We start from the raw sequence: 23,636 nt of genomic DNA, 5'->3' as shown, positions 1-23,636 counted from the left end.
GGGTAACGCGTAGTTAATAATATGCATAATGGGTTTTATGAGGTGGTAAAGCAAGTAGTTGTTAGGACCACTCTTCAAGATGCTGGAGACACACAGTAATCAGCTTTTCCGTCAGTCCATCCGTTCACATTTCTTGCAAGCACTAACGTTTAGTAACACTTACACACAACTGCATGTCATTTGGCAGGTGGATTATCTATTACTTGTAAAGGTAACTTTTGAAGGGTTAACATTTTAATGTCCAATTTTAGCGGAAGTATATTGCCTATATTCCATCAATGTTAAATAGCCACTTCAACAGATACTTGTAATCAGCGTAAGTCACAAACCATTCAACATATTGTAATGCAGTTTGGTGTGCACATTGTCTCATCTACTTTTGTACGTTTTTTTTTCTTTTCTTTCTTCTCATCTCTTTTTGGGATATAATTAACTTCATGTATTCGTATGGAATATTGATTGTAACCGGCACAGCCGAAGAACCAGTCGACGTATTTTGATGCAAATTGGTACAAAAACTGTCTCAGAGACCTAGATGTTTCATTTATGCCTGTTGGTTCCGCTCTGCAGTTTTGCATATTCACACAGTGTTAAAAATGTTAAGGAAATGTATTCCCCTCATTTCCCCACTGGATATCATTGCTATCGTGCAAGAAATGTCTTTATCCAATCAGCATTTAGAAGACCCTACTTGTATTTTTTTTTAATTCTGCGTAATGAGCGTTGATTTGGATTGGAGAGTACACAGTTGGACCTTACTTATGATGTACGTCTTATAGAAGAATGCGAACACTTCGTGTTTTGATAGTTTGAAATTTCACAATTACACTTTGTTATGGTGTTATGTACATGTACATTTTTTAAATTTTTGGTTCATACCTGTGTTTATATTATCTGTAGTTAATAATAGATTGTAATCGTCATTTGTAATCAGATATTACATAGCTAATATTTTGTACTCGGGTATAAATATCTATTTTAGGATATTACGACTGAAGATTGTAATCGATGTTGTCAGGTTTCTAATAATAAAATCTGCTGGCAACATTATGCTAATTTCTCATTGGCTGGAGGGTTTTGGTTAGGTGGGCTCTTACAGGAATTAAATTAATTCCCATTGGATGAGTTAGGTCACATGAACATGTATTTTGAAATATTAGATTGATTAGTAAGATCTGTCATTTCCTGTATATTGCGACATATACTGTTGAAGGAGTATATAAGGAGAGATCTGAAAAATCTAATTTATTCCTATTCTGGATATATTGTTCTTTTGGAGTCTTCTTCTATATGTTGAAATCAGTCTGCATATGTGTTCAACGTTGTGTTAGGATTATTCAGTGTAAATAGAAAGTGTTCATTGGACAATAATATTATTCTGGGACTAGTGTGAATTATTCAAAGGAGTGTTTGACAACAGCATTTACACGTCAGGACTGTTGCGGCTGACCAGTATATTCATGGATCTGAAATTCATGCGGAACTACTCACACTTTTGGACTTTGATGGAACTTTTCAGGGTTATTTTGGATTTAATTCGTAATACTGTAAGTTCCTCTTCAATGTTCATTTTATAATATTGATAATAAATCGTTTGTTAGGTTTTACAAAACTTGATAGTTTTACTTCTTTCTGTTACTTAGTTTATGACCATAGAGCCATAACAAACTTTCAGAAAACAGTAATGCCTGTACTGAAAATTTGTTTTCGTATTTCAAGAAAAAGCAAAGTTTGAGTAAATACTTTTCCAATACAGAGAAGCAGCGATCAAATATTAGCAGCACGTGTTTTTTTTCTTTCTTTTTTTAAAAAAAAATCTAAGTGTTAACCTATGTCAATAGAGCAACATAAGTGTATGTTAAATTTATTTGCACTGTGTTAACAATGTAGTGCAAACTACTTTTCCAAAACCCAGGAGCGGATCATTTAGAATATAAATATGGCCCCTGACAATTATTTTTATATTTTCACTTGGGATGTGGCTTGTAGTCGACAGAGTTCAAGAACCATTCAAGAAATGCTGATGTTATGAACAGAGGTATGGGTCTTGTCAAGCAAATTCTTGTCTTCGCTTACAATCTTGGAATGTTACTGGAGATCCGCTTTTCAATAGTAATTCAACATCATCGGAAAATTTGGTATGAACAATGTCTTATAGACCTAGAGGTGCCTTTTATGAACCTTGTATCGACAGTTCGATTTTAGGTAGAGTTATAGCCCTTGTATCGTCAGAGTTATAGCCCTTGTATCGTCAGTTCGATTTTAGGTAGAGTTATAGCCTTTGACAATCGTCTTCAAATCTTGGACATTTTGACAGAACGCGGTTGATATAAATTTTTGCCAATATGTTTAAAGGATTTTTAAAATATTTCAACCTCAATATTTTATATTATATACAATTTACAGAATTTTAATAGGATTATCTTTTATCATTAATAACTTATTTAACACTTTTTTGGAAGGGCTTATCATTCTCACGTGGTTTTTGGGTACAGTTCTTAATCTGTACAGTTTAAAATATTGCTTTTAAGTGGCATCATTATTGTGCTGAGGTGCCGTTTAACTCTAATACATACGTATATCTTCAAATGAGATCATCCTTGTAACCGGCACAGTTCAAACAACCTTTAAAAATCGTCTGATGCAATTTGGTATGAACATTGCCTCGCAGAGATAGATGTGGTGCTTACGATGTATATCTCGTATGCGCCATTTCTGCCTCATTGTTATGGCCCTTGTCGATCAGCTTCATGTCTTTACATTGTATGTTGCTTGTACTGAAGAGTCCTTGACCAAGTCCCATTTTAAGGCGTCATTATTTAGAGGACTCGTGGCTCCTAAATTCCCATCTTTTTTGCTTTGTTTCCCAACACAAGTTCCTCTGTTTACAGCCCTAAGGAGCCAAATATAGTGAGCAGAGCCTTTTAGGGTTTATACATCCGTAATATCGACTGCCTTTTTTCAGATAGCCTTGATGGACTATCTGTCGGCAAATAACCATAACGCCATAATCAAACATCAGTTCTAAACTGATTATATTAATTAGTTAGTGGGTGTGCTAGATTGACCTAGAGGTCGGCGAACTTGACATCACGATAGATAATTCAGCTAAAAAATACCGAAGAGTTATATCTATTGAATGACCGTGTTTCCTCTTTCAGTCAACGGAGGAAAAAAGAGCCTTATTGCTACATATTAGAGCAAAGCTTGCTTTAACACATAACATAGATTGCAGGGAAGAAAAGTTTACTTCGTCTTACGTGTCGAAAACACCTCAGCATCGATAAAGTTATTTAACGCGATGAATCGTTCGAACATTTTCGTGAGATTATATAATCGTCATTTTGAAGGGGAAAAAATTCCAATTGCATTCAACAATGTCCTTATTGTATACCCTAATACTAAAGAAGCAAGCAATGTATCATTTTTTGAAGACAGATGTAGCTGCTCATCTATCGACATCGTAACTTGTTTAATAATATGAAATAATAAATCATTAGTTCAAGCTAGAACAAGTCAAAACGGTAAAAATGGCGAGTCGTAAAGCCTGAAAGCATGGGTACACATGAGAGTAATAAAATCTACAGGAGGGAAAAGTTCTAAGCAGAAATCCCAGAAATTATTATCCCGAAGGCTGGTTTTCAATATTCCTCACCAATACGTATGAGAAATTCTTTCTTCCATTTCTGGGAGCTATGGTAGCTCATTGGTTAGAGCGGTGGACCTAAATTTGAGGGTCGCAGGTTCAATACTTGTCCAGACAATTCCATATCGGCTGTCTCGGTATGTCCTTAGTAAAGGCACTTGGCTCCCATTTCCTCGATATGATAGAGCTAGAAATATGAATAATGTTTTAAACGTGCCGTTAAAACGAACATGAACAAAAACACAACTAACTAGAAAAGTGTCATGGAAAGAAGATGGTGAATAACTGGAATGAATCTATCTGTTGAAAAACAATGTATCTACAAATAGGTTTTCTTATACAGACAGAGCATAGAAAATATTGTTTCTTTGTTCTTATAAACAATGTTACTTTTGTCATGCCAGAAAATTGTGTATTTTCCACCATTAAATCGCCATAACTCGTGCAGACGTTCATGACAAAATCATGTCATCTATCGTGTCACTGAGTAGTGGGTAGATTTAAGATTTCCAATAAAGTGCAACATCTGGGGTTTCATGTCTCAGCCAAGTAACTAATAACTACTAAATTTATAGTTCATCCCGGCAGTGGAGGTGGTGTCTTTTTAACCACATACCAAATTAAGCCGTTCCATTTACATGAAAACACATAACACGTTACTCCGGTTAGTGTTTCTTACTATATCAACGTATTCTATATTCCTGTTCAGTTACAACTCCAATGCCAAACCAAAACTACATGCTGGAAAACATGGATGGTAAACTATCAGACTCTCTGCTCGGGAATGAAATAAGAACGCTTAAATGGTGAGTAGGTTTACTTGTATATAATACCGCATAATATTGGACACTCTTCAAACAGAAACTTACTGCAGCAAACAATCATATCAATCATATGCTCATCGCTTGAAGTTGTATTGCAATTAACGAATTAATTATTAGTAAAAGCTCGTCGCATATATATATATATATATATATATATATATATATATATATATATATATATATATATATATATATATATATATATATATATATATTCTGATACGTGCTGTGGGCGAAGTATAGATTTTCAACAGGGGAATTTTTTCCCGTTTAAAGGCGTAGCAGGGCAGGAACTCAAGAAAAAACTGAACACCTTATGTTTTTTAAGCTAGATAGTTAGTCAAATGGCATCAAATGAGTCTTCAATGGACTCGACGCACCTGACAGGAATATATGCGTATTCATACATAGTTTGGTGCTATTTCCATTCATCCTTCTTAATACAGGACGCTGAAATTGCGCATTTTACGTGTACATGATATATATATATATATATATATATATATATATATATATATATATATATATATATATATATATATATATATATATATATATATATATATATTAATCACACATGCCAACATAACTGCTGAATTTCCATCTTATACACCACTTCAATCACTCTTACTCCTTTATCCAACGGTAATATTTTGTCTTCTATGTGACTACTTGGTCCTTATCATCATCCTTGGTTATTTATTATGTTCATTTTCGTTGTAAAGAAAAATCTGGTGGTGTTGTTTTTTTTCTCTAATGTTTAACGTACACCCAATTAGCAGCAAAGTAAACTCATGCCTTCGGTCGAAACGTATGTTGTTAGCAGATCACGGTTTGTATATTACGACTACGTATAAACATCGCTATTATGGGATGGCAGATCTTAGTCTATGCTGCGTACAAACGAGTGCACGCTATTCACATTTGAAAGTGGTAAAAGTGTGCATAATGATAGCTTGAGAGCACAACTTTCCAGCGTGGAACCGAATAGCTGTATACATTAGCAAAACTTAAACGCGCCAACGATAAGATCTTCAAAGAGGTAATAAACTGGAGCAAGCAGTACAGAACATGTTTCATTTAAATGCAGTTGATTGATATTTGCATGTAAATGTTACATAACTTTTCTGTGCAAATGCTTTCATTATCTACAAGATATCAACTGATTTTTAGGAAAAGAAAGAACGCAAAACAGGCTTCTCGCCAGATCAGAATATAATTCATACCTAGGATTTGCACAGGACAAAAGAAATCAATGAACAAGAACGGAAAGATTGAAATGTTCGCAGCGAAATCAACTTCACAAGACATCATCAAACAAAAGGGACACTACTCTTTAAAGACTCTTAGTAAAGGTCAATTAGGTCACATTTTGGGAAGTAAAGTTTGCTATAGAATACCTTTAATAGTATCTTACTAAACGCATCCAGTTTATCAATTGGTTCAGTAAACGTAAAATAATAGTTCAGATGCGACTGAAAATAGCAACCGCAGGCGAGCTTCAGTGAAGACTAGAAGAGTTACCGTTCATAACGTGACGTCAAATGTGCTACTTTTCATTTAGCAAGTACGGTACTTAATGCATAAGACAATAATGTCTCCAAATGAGAACTTACTTTCAGTTGTAAATAGATGACTACAAATTTATGTACTTTCGAATCTGGGTTCTCGTTTGTCTTTAACTTCTATTGCTGTTTATATATATATATATATATATATATATATATATATATATATATATATATATATATATATATATATATATATATATATAAGAACGGTATACTGTCTAAACAAGCTTTCATAAATACTGGTCTTTAACTTGTTCCATAAATCAGCATGAAAAACATTCGTACAATAAACCGATGGTCGTTCTAAGTGATTTTCTGGCATATGGTCAAGTCAGACACGTAGCAGTATTAGTATGCAAAAGCCGCCTAAATTGCATCCAATTTATTCTTACCACTTTAATACTATCAATAAAACTATAATGTTGAAATCATATTAATATGCATGTATTTCATTATTTTCAATTGCAACGTTTACTCACACGACCCCCCCCCCCACAACAACAACAACAACAAGAAATAGCACGCCATGATAAAAATATCAGATGTGGCAGACTCAGTACTCTGTAGACCGAGATCTTTAGTCCCATAATGCACTTGTGTATCAAATATAGCAGACTGTGTACCCTGTGTACTGAGATCTTTAGTCCCATAATGCACGTGTATATCAGATATAGCAGATTGAGTACCCTGTATACTGAGATCTTTAGTCCCATAATACACTTGTATATCAGATATAGCAGACTGAGTACCCTGTATACCGAGATCTTTAATGCCATAATGCGCATGCATATCAGGGTGAACAATGTTTTCTTGAAATCCTGTCTGTAAAGGATATTTAAGGCACAATACAATTTCGCCGTATTCTATGGAGGTATGTTCGTTAAATAGAGGTTAAAAAATGTCCAGTTCTTAAAGGTCAAGGTAAGTGTATGTACAATCTTTATTAATGAGCTAATTGTGCTGAAATTATTTTATTTGGATATGATATGGTGGGATTCATTGAACAATATCGTCAGTACACTGTTTCAATGCGACACCTACGGTGAAGCAGAAACTTTCGTTTAATTCCGGCACGCCGAACGTGTATTGCGTCATTGTTACAAAAAGACATTCTGTTACTGCGATTTGTTATTGCTTTATCGGGGTCAGCATATTCCTGTAGAGTCCTAAATTGTTCCAATTAACGCACTGGAGACAGGCACAAATGTGTATGCATTTGAAGAGAATTTATATGTTTTACATCTGTAACTTTGTGTTTAAAGCGATACTTTATAACTTTTCAAAAATTATCTTTAATGTTTTTGTTTTCTTATATAATTTCAGTAACTGTTGTAAGTGGAGATTTTGAGTATGGTGACTATAAATTGTACCAGAATATTAATCTTAATACAAAATAATACTTATTATATTAATCACTTTAAAGAAAAATGAATGAATAAAGTTATCGAACCGTTGTATGGCCTTCTAAATGTGTTTGGCTACCTCTTCAAAAATGTACCATTCTTGCGAGAAATACTGATTTGTAAAAAGTGATTCTGTTTTAGTGAACGAGAATTTGTTTGTTGTTTTTCGATTGTACATAAGACATGGTTGGCGAGGATAAAAATTGTTTAATTGTGGAGAAATAGAAAAGGATTACTGTTGATAATGATGATAATAAGCATAGTCATCACGATCATCATCATTTTCACAATAATCACGCTGAGGGGAAGTAGGAAAAGACGTTACAGACATTGAAAGTTACCAGCATTTATTTTATCTCCGTCTTCTCTTCAAGGTCGATATATGTCTTTAGAGATCATGATGACAATGATGACGACAATGAAAAATTTGAAATAATATAAATTTATCTATGTTCTTCTGCCTGGATTTTGGTAACAATATTTAAATCTTATTTTATTATTTACTTGGAAAGAAATACTCAATCTTAACTGAACCAATTTCGTTGTAAAACGTAGACATAATTTTTTCCTTCCAATTAACCCAGAAATGGCGTGTATCGTGCTTAAACATGTACTATACATGGTAGTATAGTGCTGTTTCTGGGCATCAAGTCATTATAACTAACACGTGTTCATGCTAGAAATTATAAACACATCGCAGACCTTGCCGATATGTCATCATGTACATGATAATTGGACCCAAACGTCTGAATTGGCGCATTCCATGTACCGAATACATCTAGCCAGGTATTTTTTTCTGTCTCTATTCATTTACTGTCGTTTATCTGTTCTGCAACTTTTCTCAAAAACGTGCAGATTCCGATACGTTATATATATATATATATATATATATATATATATATATATATATATATATATATATATATATATATATATATATATATATATATATATATATATATATATATAGTTTCAACATATTTAGATTGGTTTATTTGTTTCATGCAGAAAAACTATTGTATCGGTTTCGAAGCTCTTCGATTACGCCGTTTTGTGAATAAAAACTGACAAACTAAGATATCGTATCGAGATTTCCGTATCGTGAAATATATGGAGTCGCAACATCAGTCGCACTATATAGCAAAAATCATCTTTGCTTTTTTAACTGAAACTTAGACACTGCCGCCTACATCCATGACTTAGAGGAAAACTCCGAGAAACAACAACAAACGACAAACTGAATAAACGTTTTTATTGATATTTGCTATCCATTTGCATATCTAACGGTGTGTACGAGAACCAGTTTGAACGACGTGGGTGTATTATAAAGCCAGCTGGGGTGATATTCCCTTTCCGTATCATCAGAAAGAATATCAATAACTGGTCCATAAAGCGCGCTCGAAGGCAAATACTAGATGAATCGCATGCATGCATACAGTGATCTGAACAGTAGTTATACACTCCGACATAAAATATTTCAAACTAAGAGCTATTTATTTACAAACTGTGAAATCTGAGTTTTTCTTTCCATTTACATTTACTCATTTTATAAACCACACGGTAGGATTCAGATAGAATCAATGACCTTTCAGCGACCAAAGTTCACTTTCCAATGTTTAAATATAAAGTTTTGCAATCAAAGTTTTTCGTGTTTATTTCTAGAATTCAAATGGGGTGCTGTTGGTTCTTTCACTTAGGTGTCGAATAGCACACCCGTGCATCCAGGTGTTGTGTTAGTACGGGAGTCAGTATCTGCGATATGAAACTGACATATTAATACAAGAAAATCGGAAATCGGAAATCCTCGTTACGTTATGCACTATGTCAGAAAAAGTGGAGAATGGCAGATACTTGATTTGTCCGAATGAAAGAAGTTTACATCTATTTATATTAATCAAATATTTTCAATACATGAGTTGATATTTGTTATGAGAAACTTGGGAATTAGTTGTAGACATACTGACAAAGAAAGTAGATGTCTTGAATTCTCGAAGCTGATTTATCAAAACTGAAAATGTTACGAAATGAGAAGAATAAGAACACATGCTTTGATGCCACATGAATAATTTCACACATGTATATTCAGTTGACGGAAAAGAAGAATTCCTGGTATATCATACTAAATAAACGTGAAAAATAGTGTTCTTTTAGTCATATTCTGAATAAATTATTGACCAGTTTTCTAATTAATAGAAACTGGTTACGTCTACCTCCGTTTAATAATAGATATCCCATATCTACTTATGTAGATGTTATCTTTGTTCCATTTCTGGAGGGAAAAATAATTACACGCGACAGCTGTTAATAACTGACGGTATTGTGGAATTATCTGCCACCGTACTTGCATGCGCGTATTTGAAGATGTGCACATAAATTATTTGCATTTGCAATTTTAATATGTTCTGCCCAAAATGTATCACTTAACAGCTGCAAAGAATGACCTAAAGAATATATTTTTTTTAATAAATCCTAGTTGAGTTTTCAAGAGTTAATATAGATTTCAAGGGTGGATCCGGGGGTGGGCGAGATAGGAGACATACATCCTTCCTCCACTAAAATGACCAGGACATTTCTTTTATTAAATTTTCTTTACAGTTAGATGGTTAAAGAAGTGATTTAGATAATGCAGACTCCAGGTCTATTACGAAATACCACACACTCGCATGCGTAGTGGAAAAGATGACATTACCATAATATGCCTGACATCTAAATACGACAACTCCTGTAAATTCTAGACATTCCAAGAGCATGCTATGCGTGGTATTGATCGGTCTATTATCTTCATCACGCACTTTAGGAAAACATCAGCAAATTGTTGTTACACGTTTATTTTTACAACCCCAGTACACAAAAACTTGCGTACGGGCATTTACTTTTGTAAATGACAGCACCGTGCTTGAGATATACAGAGACTGATTCATATGAAACGCACTCGTGCGGTTTGTTGGATCTGCCAACTGACAGTCTGTATTATGATCGTTAATTTGGTTTTATTTTCAGGTACTCATATGTAAGAAGTAATCAAATCGAACACGTACTGTTCTAACTTGGTATATATTCCATTGCATGTTCGATTTAAAATACATTTGCGACTGTAAAATTGGTAAATGAAATTGTGCTGAGTCGACATTTTTTTCAAGATTCGCGTTTTTTTTTGTCACAAAAAATTGCCCAATCGTCTTGTATATAAACACCTACATTTGTCTTTCTTTCCTTCTGTGTGTTCCGCTTGTCAGACAAGAGGTCTCGGGTTGGAAACTCGCGGAGGCATCCCTAATTTTTTTTATTACTTTTAAGAAAAAATTATGTTCAACTTTTAAACTAGCTCATCCCAGTATTTCGTTTACTTTTTTTATAACCGTCTTAGGACAAGCAATTAACTTTGTCACATACTAGAAAAAGCCATTAGACTTTTGACAAATATTCGCAGGCTATTTGTAACAACTTGATCAAATACGGTCATGGTAAGAAATGTTAATCAAACCCCTACACGATCAAATGTCTTTTGTTTCAAAAACAAATGAAATGCAACAACTGTTACAGCACTCGAATGACAATGAACAGGAAACATATATCACAAACTGTTCCAGTTCTAATATTTATAATATTCAACATTCCATCATCTGATTATAGCCGTCAACGACGAACTTAGAGACTGAGAAAACCAAAAACCAAGAGTAACTGTTAAGTTTTCATTTAATCGATGACATTCAATCAACTAACGATGAACTTTTAGAGAATGAAAAAACCAAAAACCAAGACTAACTGGTAAGCTTTCATTTCTAATCGATGAAATTCCATCAAATAACAATGAACTTTACATACATTTTTTTTTAAATCTGTGGTGCGGGACCCAAAAGCGGAAGACTACCAGTCTTCTTGGGTTTTGGTAGGGCTAGACAATTTTGCATTTGGTGGTAACGCTGAGTCTAGCAATAAGAAGAAGTGTTGAAAGCACACGTAAAGGTCTCATGTACAATTTGTGGTAAGTATTTTTATAAATCAAACGTATGAGGATCTCTTTGGGAAAAAGATACCGAAGACAAAATTAGCAATTAAAGGAATAAATGATTCGTATATGTCATTCATCGCCAGAATTAAAAAGTTATTCCCTCTCCACGTGACCTTTCCTCCCTCTCTGAATTTATAGCAGAACGAATACTTTCTGATAATGAATTTGCTGTGCCTAGATAATCTGCTCACTAAGTTTTTAACATTCCTATCGGTCTTAACACAAATAAATCTATCTACCCAGATGGGGTTAGTGCCAAACTATTAAAGATTTCTGCGCATTTAAACTCCTTCTCTCGCTGATCTCTTCCATAATTGTTTAGAAACCGGTGTATTACCTGATGCCTTGAAGCAAGCCAAATCATTTCTTATACATACAGGCTGACCAAGTATTGATCCAATAAGTTAAAGATCCGTTTTTCTCCTTTCTGTCAGTACAAAATAACCGAAAAACACTTATGTTCAGTCCTTGTCACTCTGTATTGGGGTTTAGACATAGTCACTCTTGTCAGATTATCTTGAGTGAACTAATAGACGAACGAATCTCTGCAATTAATGCAGGTAAACTTATAGATTTCAAAAGGCCTTCGAGATTATTGATCATGAAATTCTTATGAAGAACTCTGCAGCTTCTAAATTTTCAGCTCTTACATTTTTAATGCAAGCCTTATCTAACAAGCAGGGATTAAGTGTCAGTATTGGAAACCACTCGTCATCATTAGAACTTGTAAAATATGGTGTCCCACAAGGCTTCAGTTTAGAGCCTGTTCTTTTCTTATAATATTTATTGACGCAGTATATTTTCTTGATTATAATACTCTATTTCCAATATATTTGCTGATGACACAACCATCCACCGTGTGGACAATTCTCTATCCTTTTATAAATTATCATTTTAAGTCATATGTTCTATCTGTTCACAAGTGTAAATAAAATTCATCTCAATCCATAAAGGTTGTATGTTACTAAGGAAACGGGTTGCACTCCTCATAAATCATTTTAGTCACTTTTCTGAAAATATTCTTAAAACAATATTTCAATACCTATATCACACCAGTCATAGATTATAGACGTGCAATTAGGGGCAATAACAATATTGCTCATACTGATGTGATTACTCACTTGCGAAAAAATGTGCTGACGGAATAATTCTTATTCCAGCTCTTTCAAAATTATCTAAATTAAACTGGTCACTATTTTGCATACGCGTTGGATTTCAACAAAAATGGAAAAGGTTTGTCGTATGACCAAACCGCTAATACGTGGTGGTGGTGGTGCTTAACACCATTTTCACTACAAGATAGGATGTACATGGCGGCCAGTATAAATGGTGGAGGAAGAACCCGGGAAAACCCAGGAAAGAACCACTGACCCACAAGAAGATACTTGCAAATGTTCTCACATACCCACACTGGCCGAACCTGAGACTCGAACCCACGGAGAAATAGGTGAGATGGCAGTTATCCGTAACGATAAGCGCTGTAGACCATACGGGAATAAAATATTGGTTAATTTTCAAACCAATATCTTATTTATTCCATGAACTCGCTCTGCCTATTTTGATAAATCCCTATAGCGGGTTCAAGATTACGGAATACTATTCTCACTGAAATATTACCTTTTGTTTCGGCCCTAATTACATCCCGACTAATTACAATTGCCTTCTTGCTCGCCTCTAATGACATATAGACTTATAATACACTTATCAACGTTTTATGCAAGAAAGAGTCGGAAGTGTACCATCATTTCCCAGAAGTAGAGGTGTGTGTGTGTGTGCGTGTGTGTGTGATTCTGATTTTTAACGTAGCTTTTAATCTGTACGGCAGATTATGGTGATATCTAGCATTAGAGCATGATGTCCCACCCAATCACATTATTCTGACACCAGGCCAACCAGTCCTAGCGCTAACCTCTTAATGATGATCGCCTAGCGAGGGAGCTGTGAGTAATGTTTTTATAAAGTCTTTGGTATGACCCGGCCGGGGTTCGAACCCGCGACCTCTCGCATCCACGGAAGCGGCCCTCCTGGAAGTAGGAAAACTATACTGATATTTTGTGTTTCCGCATCACCATATTCTCCAACGAGGGCGTAAGTACTTTTTCGAGGTTTCCTGGTTATAGCTGAACCAACGTGAACATCAACGTTGTATCCTGACTAGGCATGCAAAATGAAATGAGTAACAATCTCAGCATCAGATCTTATCATTAATTTCCAAGAATGTGTCTGATCCAGTTGTAAATAACTGTCAAACGTAATGCTGTCATTCCGATGCCAGATCCCCTTCAAATCTCTCGCAATTTCCCGCCAAAAACAGTTCATTCTGTAAATGTGCATAATAACTTCAAAATGTCGGTCCATCCGCTGGAAATGGAGATTGGAGTAGGGGAGATGTAGAAGGGACTGACTCTGGATATATAGCTTTGGGCTGGGAATATTTAGAGGGCCAGAAGTTACAGATAACCTACTAAAATATGGAGACAGAGCTACTCCAACTTCTAGAAAGTTACGTTCCCTTGACATTTCATCTTTGCAATAATATGTTCTAGTAAAGCTAAGACCTTTAGAATAATCCTAAAATTGTAATGCCCAGCCTCTGTAATGGCGAGGACACAGAAGTAACCTCGGGTCCTTTTGTTCCGTCACACAGACTTGCGAACGCAGCTAGTCCAGTGGTTTGAATGGACTGCCATGAAACTTAATTGATCTGATGGTCACAACCAGCAGATCTTAAAATGTGTTACATCATGTTGCTCTCGCACTTTTTTGTGTGCAGATTTTGCCCATTTGGCATTGCAGATAACTGGCCGCCCCCTGTGCATACAAATATTCTCATAGATTTCATTTGATTGTAGAGAAATTTGGAAAATGTTATGTTCATCGTTTCAAGCTTCACATTTCAATAAATAATGTTCTTTTTTCAGTGTGATTGCTCTTTTCGGCTTCTAGTCCCAAAGTTTTAAATGGATTTCTTTTGAATTGTATAGATGTTATGGTTGTCATTCGATGATGGGTATGTCAGCAAATTGCTGTCCTAGAGTACTGTTGTTATTGCCCACATTGTGTTGCAATGGAACGCAATACAGGGCGTTTCCATCATGGGGTATGTGTACGATGCTGGAAAGGCGGGTTAGATTTACTGAGTTAATTGCTCAACATTTTAGTTGTTGTATCTTAATCTAAAAATAAGCAAGACTGACGTCATCTGAAAAGTGGAAATGCCTCCTTTACTGATTGCTTCTTTTTCATGTTGGTACTCAGGATAATGGAAGAGTAGATAACGCATCAAAAGTTGTCTCTCTGTCATGCGTTTCGGGATTGAAGGTTCCATGTAGCCACTTTATTGGGTACGTTTTATCTGCTTGAGGAAATATGCTGATCAAACACTATAAGGAAGCTTCGAGACCTGAACATCCACTTTTGAAGCGTGGCATACTGCAAAGTCGGAGAAATGAGCTTCTAGTGTGTTGTCAGCACATTGAACACAAACTTGTCCCACGCTTTTCCTGAAGGGTTAACATCGACCAGAATGTATTCCTTGCCAATGTTCACTCACATCAGAACGCATCCATTTAGTGAGACAGATATTTCATTTTTGTTTTGTTTGATATAAAATACATGAAGAAGAGTTATAATGATGAGCCTCTGGAGAAAATCTTGGATTTCATAAAGATTAAAAGTATATATGAAGTATTGACCAATTTACGGATTTGACCCTTTTTGATTCGTGTCTTTCATAAATGACTTCTTTTACCTCTCCTTGGTAAAGACAAAAGACCTTATCTCACCCGTTGTCCAACCTTCTCCCGTCTATCGTCCAGCTCGTAATACAAGATTGTTTTCTCTACTATTCATAAACTACTTGGAGGCAAGTTATAAAATAATCATAGATTGAAGCATCGTTGGTTCTGAATGACAGTCGTGCCTCTCTAGTATAGTCGCCGCGGCTGCCATATTGAAAATCGTTTTACCCAACTCCTCAGGAATGGTTGGTAATACCATTATGACGTTTTAATTTTTTTGGTTAAGAATCTTCACAAGACATCAGGTTGATCTCAATGAACATAGTGCCGATGTAACCTTTACCAATACCGCCATATTGAAAATCCGGAAGGGATAGTCGCATTATCATGAGGTTTTCCCTACAAAAATGCTTATGTTAAGCGATCGTCATATCGATATGGGGTTTGTACTAAATGTCTCCTTGCGATATCTAGATGGTCACGAAATCATGAATTATACCAATCAGACATTGAAAATTGCTGTCATGGCGATCATCTTTAAATTCTTGTCATTGCTACTCCTAATGAACTTTACTGAGATTTTGAACATAGTGATAGTGTATATGTATACAGTTGAATTTTGTCCAGACTTTGTATTGAATTGTTTGACAGTCAGAACCTTGATAGCTGATTCAGTAATAGGTTTCAACCCGCGCACTTTCACGCTCTTTACGACATGCGGGAGAACTAGTCAAGCCTATTCTACGTCGCCGAGTCCGTATAGGGACGCAGTTTGTTTTGGCGATATACGTCAAGAGTACATTGAATGATGCCCTTATTTGACCCAACATAGCATTTGGGTATATCTTGACAATATTTGAAACGAGTTCAATGATCTTGTTTCGAAGATAGTTACACACAATTTCTAGGTCATAACAAATAATTGTGTTCAGCATTTAGCTCGTAATCGCGCTAACGCAAACATATTAGAAAATATTTTCTTTATAAAAAATTTGTTATTCTAAAGTGGCTTCAAATACCCAGCCGTTTTGAAGAAAACAAGTACTGAAGAAACTGAATCTTTTTAGATTCTTAGAAATCGTTTCGGTCAGTAGAGCGTTAGTCCCTTCGATGGACTCTTGGTTAAAAATGTATTCATGATGTACTTCATTTTGTTTTAATATTTAAGCACTTATTTCACTTTCATTTGAAAGGGTTTATCTTACAACTTTCTGCAACTTTTCACTATCACCATTTTTAGCGTATAATTTTGACTCATTGCTGTATTTCCAAACGTTTTCTGCTGTGTTGTTACACTGATACATATATGCATACATACATACATACATACATACATACATACATACATACATACATAATACATACATACATACAATACATACATACATACATACATACACACATACATACACACATACATACATACATACATTCATACATACATACATACATACAATACATACGTACATACATACATACATACATACATACATACATGCATACATACATACATACATACAATACATACATATATAATACATACATACATACATTCATGCATACATACATACATACATTCATACATACATACATACATACATACATACATACATACATACAATACATACATACATACATACATACATACAATACATACATACAATACATACATACATACAATACATACATAGATACATACAATACATACATACATACATACAATGCATACATACATACATATATAATACATACATACATACATTCATGCATACATACATACATACATACATACATACATACATACATACATACATACATACATACATACATACATACATACATACATACATATATAATACATGCATACATACATTCATGCATACATACATACATACATACATACATACATTCATGCATACATACATACATGCATACATACATACATACATACATACATACATACATACATACATACATATATAATACATGCATACATACATTCATGCATACATACATACATACATACATACATACATACATACATACATACATACATACATACATTCATGCATACATACATACATGCATACATACATACATACATACATACATACATACATACATACATACATACATACATACATACATACATACATACATAATATCAGTTTGATATTTTCTGCAAAGAAGGCATTCCCGTACTTGCCGGAGACTTCAATGGTCAGCTAAGTTCACTGTTTAGCTCCAAAGCAAATTGTCTAACATCAAACGCTAGAGGCACTATTCTGGAAAAGTTTCTGAGCGATAGACATTTAATATCTGTTAATAGTCAATCCATTTGTGAAGGGCCAGATTTCACTTTTTTCTCAACCGATGGTAAATCAAAATCTTTGATAGACCATATACTATTGCAAAAAAGTAAATTCGATTTAGTGGTTAAGGCAGAAATAATAGATGATCATCCTTTGAACATTTCAGATCATCTTCCTGTAAAAATAGAGTTGGTCACACCTTTAGTACATAATGCAACAATGGCTGACGAGCATATCATTCATTCCATAAATTGGAAGAAAGCCTCAGCAGAACAAATAAATAGATATAAGGAAGCAACACGCAATGAATTGTTAGCGCAAATGCATAAAGCAGAACTAGCGACGAATGTCGATATTGAAATTATTATTCAAGACACCGTAAAGATTTTACATGAAGCAGCTTCTAGGTTTCTCCCCATAAAGAGGTTTTGCCCATACGCTAACCCCTATTGGAAACTATTAAACGTAAAAAAGTTTCACACGGAAATGCAGCTGAAACGCAGGGTATGGATTTCTAATGGTAGGCCAAGAGGCTGGAAATATATATCATATGCGAACTATAAGAAAGGGAAGAAATTGTTTGCAAAAGAATTATTGAAAGCTAAAGAAATATACGATAGAGAACAATTTAGTGAGCTTGAAAAGGCTGCAGAGATCCATATTTCTACTTTTTATAAGTTTATACGGAATAAAAGAAATAAATGCGATTACATTCACGAAATCGAATCAAACGGAAAAACTGTACGCGATCACGACTCTATTAGAGAGTTATGGACAAACCATTTTTCCAGTTTATCACTGCCTGACAATACTTATCTGTACGATGAAAATCATTACCAGATGGTCTTAGCAGAGGTGAGAAAACAAACTAAAGAAACCTATTCACACTTTGATGAAGTTGTTGATAAAATTCCCACTAGAGACGAAATCAGTAGTGCAATTAGCTCTCTCAATAAAGATAAGGCATGTGGCCACGACGGTATTGTTGCTGAGCATTTACTGTTTGCGGACCCTCCAAGCAGTGTACAATTACTTGAAATTATATTCACAAAAGTGTACGAGGCCGAGAAGTACCCGTGCCACTTTAAACAAGGTTTGGTTATACCAATATTCAAAGGAGGAGGAAAGAACAAATTAGATATGAATAATTACCGCGATATAACTATAATTCCAGTGCTTCAGAAAGTTCTAGAACAAATTATATATAGTAGACTACTTATATTTTCTAAGCAGATTTCTTTTCCAAATCCATTGCAACAGGGTTTTAGAAATAATTGCGGTAGTATCACTGCAGCGTTCTGTATCAAAGAATCTATATGCTACTATTTGGACAAAAATGCTCCTGTCTATGCTACATTTCTTGATAATGCTAAAGCCTTCAACACAGTTTGGTATAACGGGTTATTCTACAAGTTGTACAGACTTGGCATCAAAGGGAAGACCTGGCGCATCATGAAAGATTCGTTTGAGAGAGTAACAAGCTCTGTTTTATATGCGGGCAAGCTGTCCAAACGCTTCGATATTAGGCAGGGTGTAGGACAGGGCCGTATCTTGTCTGCCTGGTTCTTTCTTGTAATGATAGATGATTTGATCACGGAATTAGATTACACTTTGCGAGGTCTAAATCTTATCGACCTCCACCTACCTTGTGTCTTATTAGCAGATGACACAACTGTAATGTCTAACTCGCATCATTCAATGCAACAGCTGCTTGATACAATTTCCGACTATGGGAAAAGGTGGAGATTAAAATATAATGCAGATAAAAGTTGCACCATCTTGTTTACTAACAAAAGAACGACTGGTATACCTTCTTTTATGCTCGACAAATCTCCAATTCCGGCAGTCAAAAGTAAGAAGTATGCCGGCATACCTCTAAAATACAACTTAAAACCAAACGACGCGATAAAAGAAGCATGTGATAAAGGCAAACACTTGTTAAACTCTTTATATTTTATTGGTATCAGAGATGGAGGAATGAACCCTCTAACAAGTCTGAAGATTTGGAAAAGAATTAGTATACCCTCGGTCCTATATGGATGTGAACTATGGTCAGGTATCGCAAACTCGAATATAGAAGAACTTGAGTTATGCCAGAGATATGCAGCGCGACGTATGCAAGCTTTCGATAAATATTCACCTACGGAGGCAACGAGTAGTACCTTAGGACTCTGGTCAATGGAAGCATACATAGATAGGATGAAATTGCTCTTTTTCAACCGATTGTGTAAAGACGATTGGACTTTTATCTGGAAAAAAGATTTTCATTATGCGCCTATGTCAGTATCTGAACAACCCGCTAAAACAGACGGGATTTATACCTGATATTGACAGAATAACTAAGAAATATGGTATGGGAAGTGTTCTTTTAGACTATGCAGCAAGAGTACAAACTGAAGAAAAACTCGTCTGGAATCGACATATTATTGATATTATTCAAAACCATGAAGAAACTACATGGAGAGCAAATATGGAACTAAGGGGTGACTTAATTCACTTCAGAAATATTCATTTGGACTTAAAAACCAAGTAATATATGGTTTCTTGGGCGTAAATTTCCATCCATGTTATGGCCTCTCTCTGAAGTAATGAAACTATATATCATGCCTGTTGGTAAAGTTATGGTATGCAAACTCTGTGGAAAAGAGACTGACGACAGAGCGAAACATCTTATTTTAGGCTGCGAAATGCTGCTTGAGGAACGAAACGTTTTCTTTGAGAGAGTGATTGACTCTTTAGAAGTGAGAGACGGGGTTAACTTATTCAATCAAGAAGACGATATATTGTTGGAGACACTTCTTGGAAGCAGGGTTGACTGCATGTCGTCTATTGACGATGATGTATCAGATAGGCTCATGTTGGTGACCGCAAACAGCATAGCTTCATTCTACAATAAAATGTGTGCCCTACTATCAACTAACATGATATAAACAGTAAGTAGTAAATTAACATTAAAAATAAACAATTAAAGGCCAAAGTCTTCTTGTCAAATCCGCAAATTTTGTTGTATGACAGCTGTTTGTGTGTGTGTTTATGTATTTATTTATGTATTTGTTTATGTTTATTTCCAAGAGATTTCTATATGGTTTTCTGTATTTATATATCTCATTTTGTAAATGCATTAGTTGACGATGTATATATTATGCTTGCGTTCTCGTCTATGATGTGTCTCATAATCTTATGATATGTATAATATGTATCTTAGCAACCTGATATACTCTTTGTTGAAGAGGTAACTAAGTCATTTAGACAGTCAGTCATAGATAAATGCATGCACGCACGCATACGCGCAAACAAGTATCTATATGCATAAATACGTGCGTCATATGAAGAAAAAAAAACTACATATAGAATTACACGGTTATAAGTTTTTCATTTCATTTTCGTTACTATCTCGAACTTAATGTTAAGCACATAACACTATAGACGTATTAACTTTTCGAAATATTATCATCATCAAGCAACTGTTAAAAGATTAGTGCCTTGCTCCGCCAAATGACTGCAGATTTGCATAATTGCAGGTATTGAGATATTTCGTTTTGTCAATACGGTAGCTGACACAGTATTACTATTGTATTTTTGTCAATTTTCTGTTCTATTTTATGATCTTGTATTATCATGAATTTGTTTAATCTGATGTAATCTCCTTTTTAAGAGGAAATAAAGTCAGTCAGTCAGTCAGTCAGTCATACATACATATACATACATACATACATACATACATACATACATACATACATACATACATACATACATACATACATTCATGCATGCATACATACATACATACATACATACATACATACATACATACATACATACATACATACATACATACATATATACATACACACATACATACATACATACATACATACATACATACATACATACATACATACATACATACGTACCTGCAGTCATGGATGCAAGTTCTCTGGAAAATAAACAAAGTGTATCATTGATAAAGACAAACCAGCTATATTTTTTATATTGATTCGAATTCATCAGATTTAAGTGAAGTGTTATGCATAGACATCCACATATGTCTTCAAAAATATAAATAAAATTATACGTGTACCTCCCTTTTGTCAAAAAATTTTGTGAAACTTGTTGAATACTTTCGATAATTTTCCCTGAAAGACTCGCAAACGCTTAGAAAAGTATTAATCTTGTCTCATAAATATCACACTAAAAATTACATTAATGCAAGGCAATAAATTCATAGTAAATAATTACATTAATGCAAGGCAATACATTCATACTAAATAATTACATTAATGCTAGGCAAATACATTATACTAAATAATTACATTAATGCAAGGCAATACATTCATACTAAATAATTACATTAATGCAATAAATTCATAGTAAATAATTACATTAATGCAAGGCAAGAAATTCATAATAAATAATTACATTAATGCTAGGCAAATAAATTATAATAAATAATTACATTAATGCTAGGCAATAAATTCATAGTAAATAATTACATGCTAGGTCATAAATTCATACTAAACAATTACTCTAATGCCAGGAAAAGGCTTTTATTTATATCTTTCTCTCTCTCGTTTGTGTTTGTGCTCAGAGTTTACAAATTAAATAGTTCAGTCTCTTTTATTATGTCCACTCCCAATATGGTTCATTATTAGTAACAAAATCTTTTACCCAATAATGATGCCAATAGACGTGCAAAACTAATTGCATCTTTTGTCAATTATGTCCCATCCTTCATTACCGAAAAGAGGTCAGGGTCATTTGGTACAGAGACGAGTCAGGCACAAAAGCCATGCGCAACTGGAACCAATCAAACGTAACGTAGATGATGAAGACTAGTCAGTTCATGTTCTTTGTTTCCTGTTTCACAAAATGTGTCATGTGATTTCGATCTTCTCAGTTTAAAGCTGTGTACGCTTCTATATCTCAATCGTCATTATATAGCTCATTCTTAATTTGTATTGCTACAACACTTTGTTTAAACCATATAGCAGAAAGAAGCGAAAGAAAGTTTAGCAAAATTAACAAATAATCTGTTTCAAAGTGAAAATTAAAGAGACACTTACATTATTGTGAATTAAATCCCAAATAATCCTGAATGTCCTATCACAAGTCCAAAAGTTTTAAATGATCCAAATGAATTCCCAAATTTTTTAATGTCCTGATGTATCACTAGTCTTTAATGTCATAATGTACCAATAGTCTTGAATGTGTCCAAATTAATACCAAAGTAATGCGTTTTTCCAAAATATTAATGAGCAATACGTAATTCCAATCAATAAGTTAAATAAATAATTACCCTCAAATTATATCGGACACAGCTGTAAATGATTCCACAGACTTATCTTCAAACAAGAATGAATAATTTCTTTACCAGATCCCTATGTATACATATTTTACGTGACCAACTACATACTAGTATATTCTGGAACATAAATGGAAAATCACACTAACCCATAAGCAAGGTTAGGCCTTGAACTCAATTTTTAGTAAGCATCTTGTTTACCACTAACAATCATGACAAATGTCAGATATGCAAAAACGCTATCCATAAGCCTCTATGACGGACAAAAACAACACGAATTAATATATATAACAGTATGTACTTTTCTGCTGGTAATTTTAGATAAGAACGTAATTTTCTCCAGGTTACATTTAGTAATATAAATGGGTCAAGATAAATTTTGATTGTCAAGTAATAGATTGTTCAAATGAATTGTTGTTTACAGTCGGTTATAGCAAATTTATAATCCACTGTAAATAACGCATAAATGAGAATATTAATATCACATAATGCGATCAAAACATTGATTGAGACCACATAAATATCACACAATGCGATTAAATCACATAATGCGATTAAAACAGTAATTGAGATGATATGAATATCACAAAATGTAGCTAAAACAGTGACTGAGATCACATGAATATCACAAAATACGATTAAAACGGTGATTGAGATCACATGACTATTACAAAATGTAGTTAAAACAGTTATTGAGATCACACGAATATCACAGAATGTAGTTAAAACAGTGATTGAGATCGCACGAATATCACAGAATGTAGTTAAAACAGTGATTGAGATCGCACGAATATCACAGAATGTAGTTAAAACAGTGACTGAGATC

General features: G+C 34.3%; 1 protein-coding gene across 3 annotated transcripts in view; it reads left to right on the top strand.

Moving 5' to 3' along the window:
* LOC149780105 (small conductance calcium-activated potassium channel protein 2-like) overlaps nucleotides 1–23,636 on the top strand; it is a 338,659-nt gene that overhangs the window by 150,542 nt on the left and 164,481 nt on the right. Inside the window, exon 1 of one of the 3 annotated variants that reach the window (XM_089936868.1) lies at nucleotides 4,332–4,452. The exons of the other annotated variants lie outside the window; for them this stretch is intronic. The gene's annotated coding sequence lies outside the window, so the exon portion shown is untranslated. Of the gene's footprint in view, nucleotides 1–4,331; nucleotides 4,453–23,636 lie in introns of those variants that run through there. 3 annotated transcript variants of the gene reach the window in all.

This window comes from Sinohyriopsis cumingii, chromosome 16 (genome assembly GCF_028554795.1).
Source record: "Sinohyriopsis cumingii isolate HCF-2022 chromosome 16, ASM2855479v2, whole genome shotgun sequence".
Classification (NCBI taxonomy): Eukaryota; Metazoa; Mollusca; class Bivalvia; order Unionida; family Unionidae; genus Sinohyriopsis; species Sinohyriopsis cumingii.
This window is presented reverse-complemented; position numbering and strand designations above follow the sequence as displayed.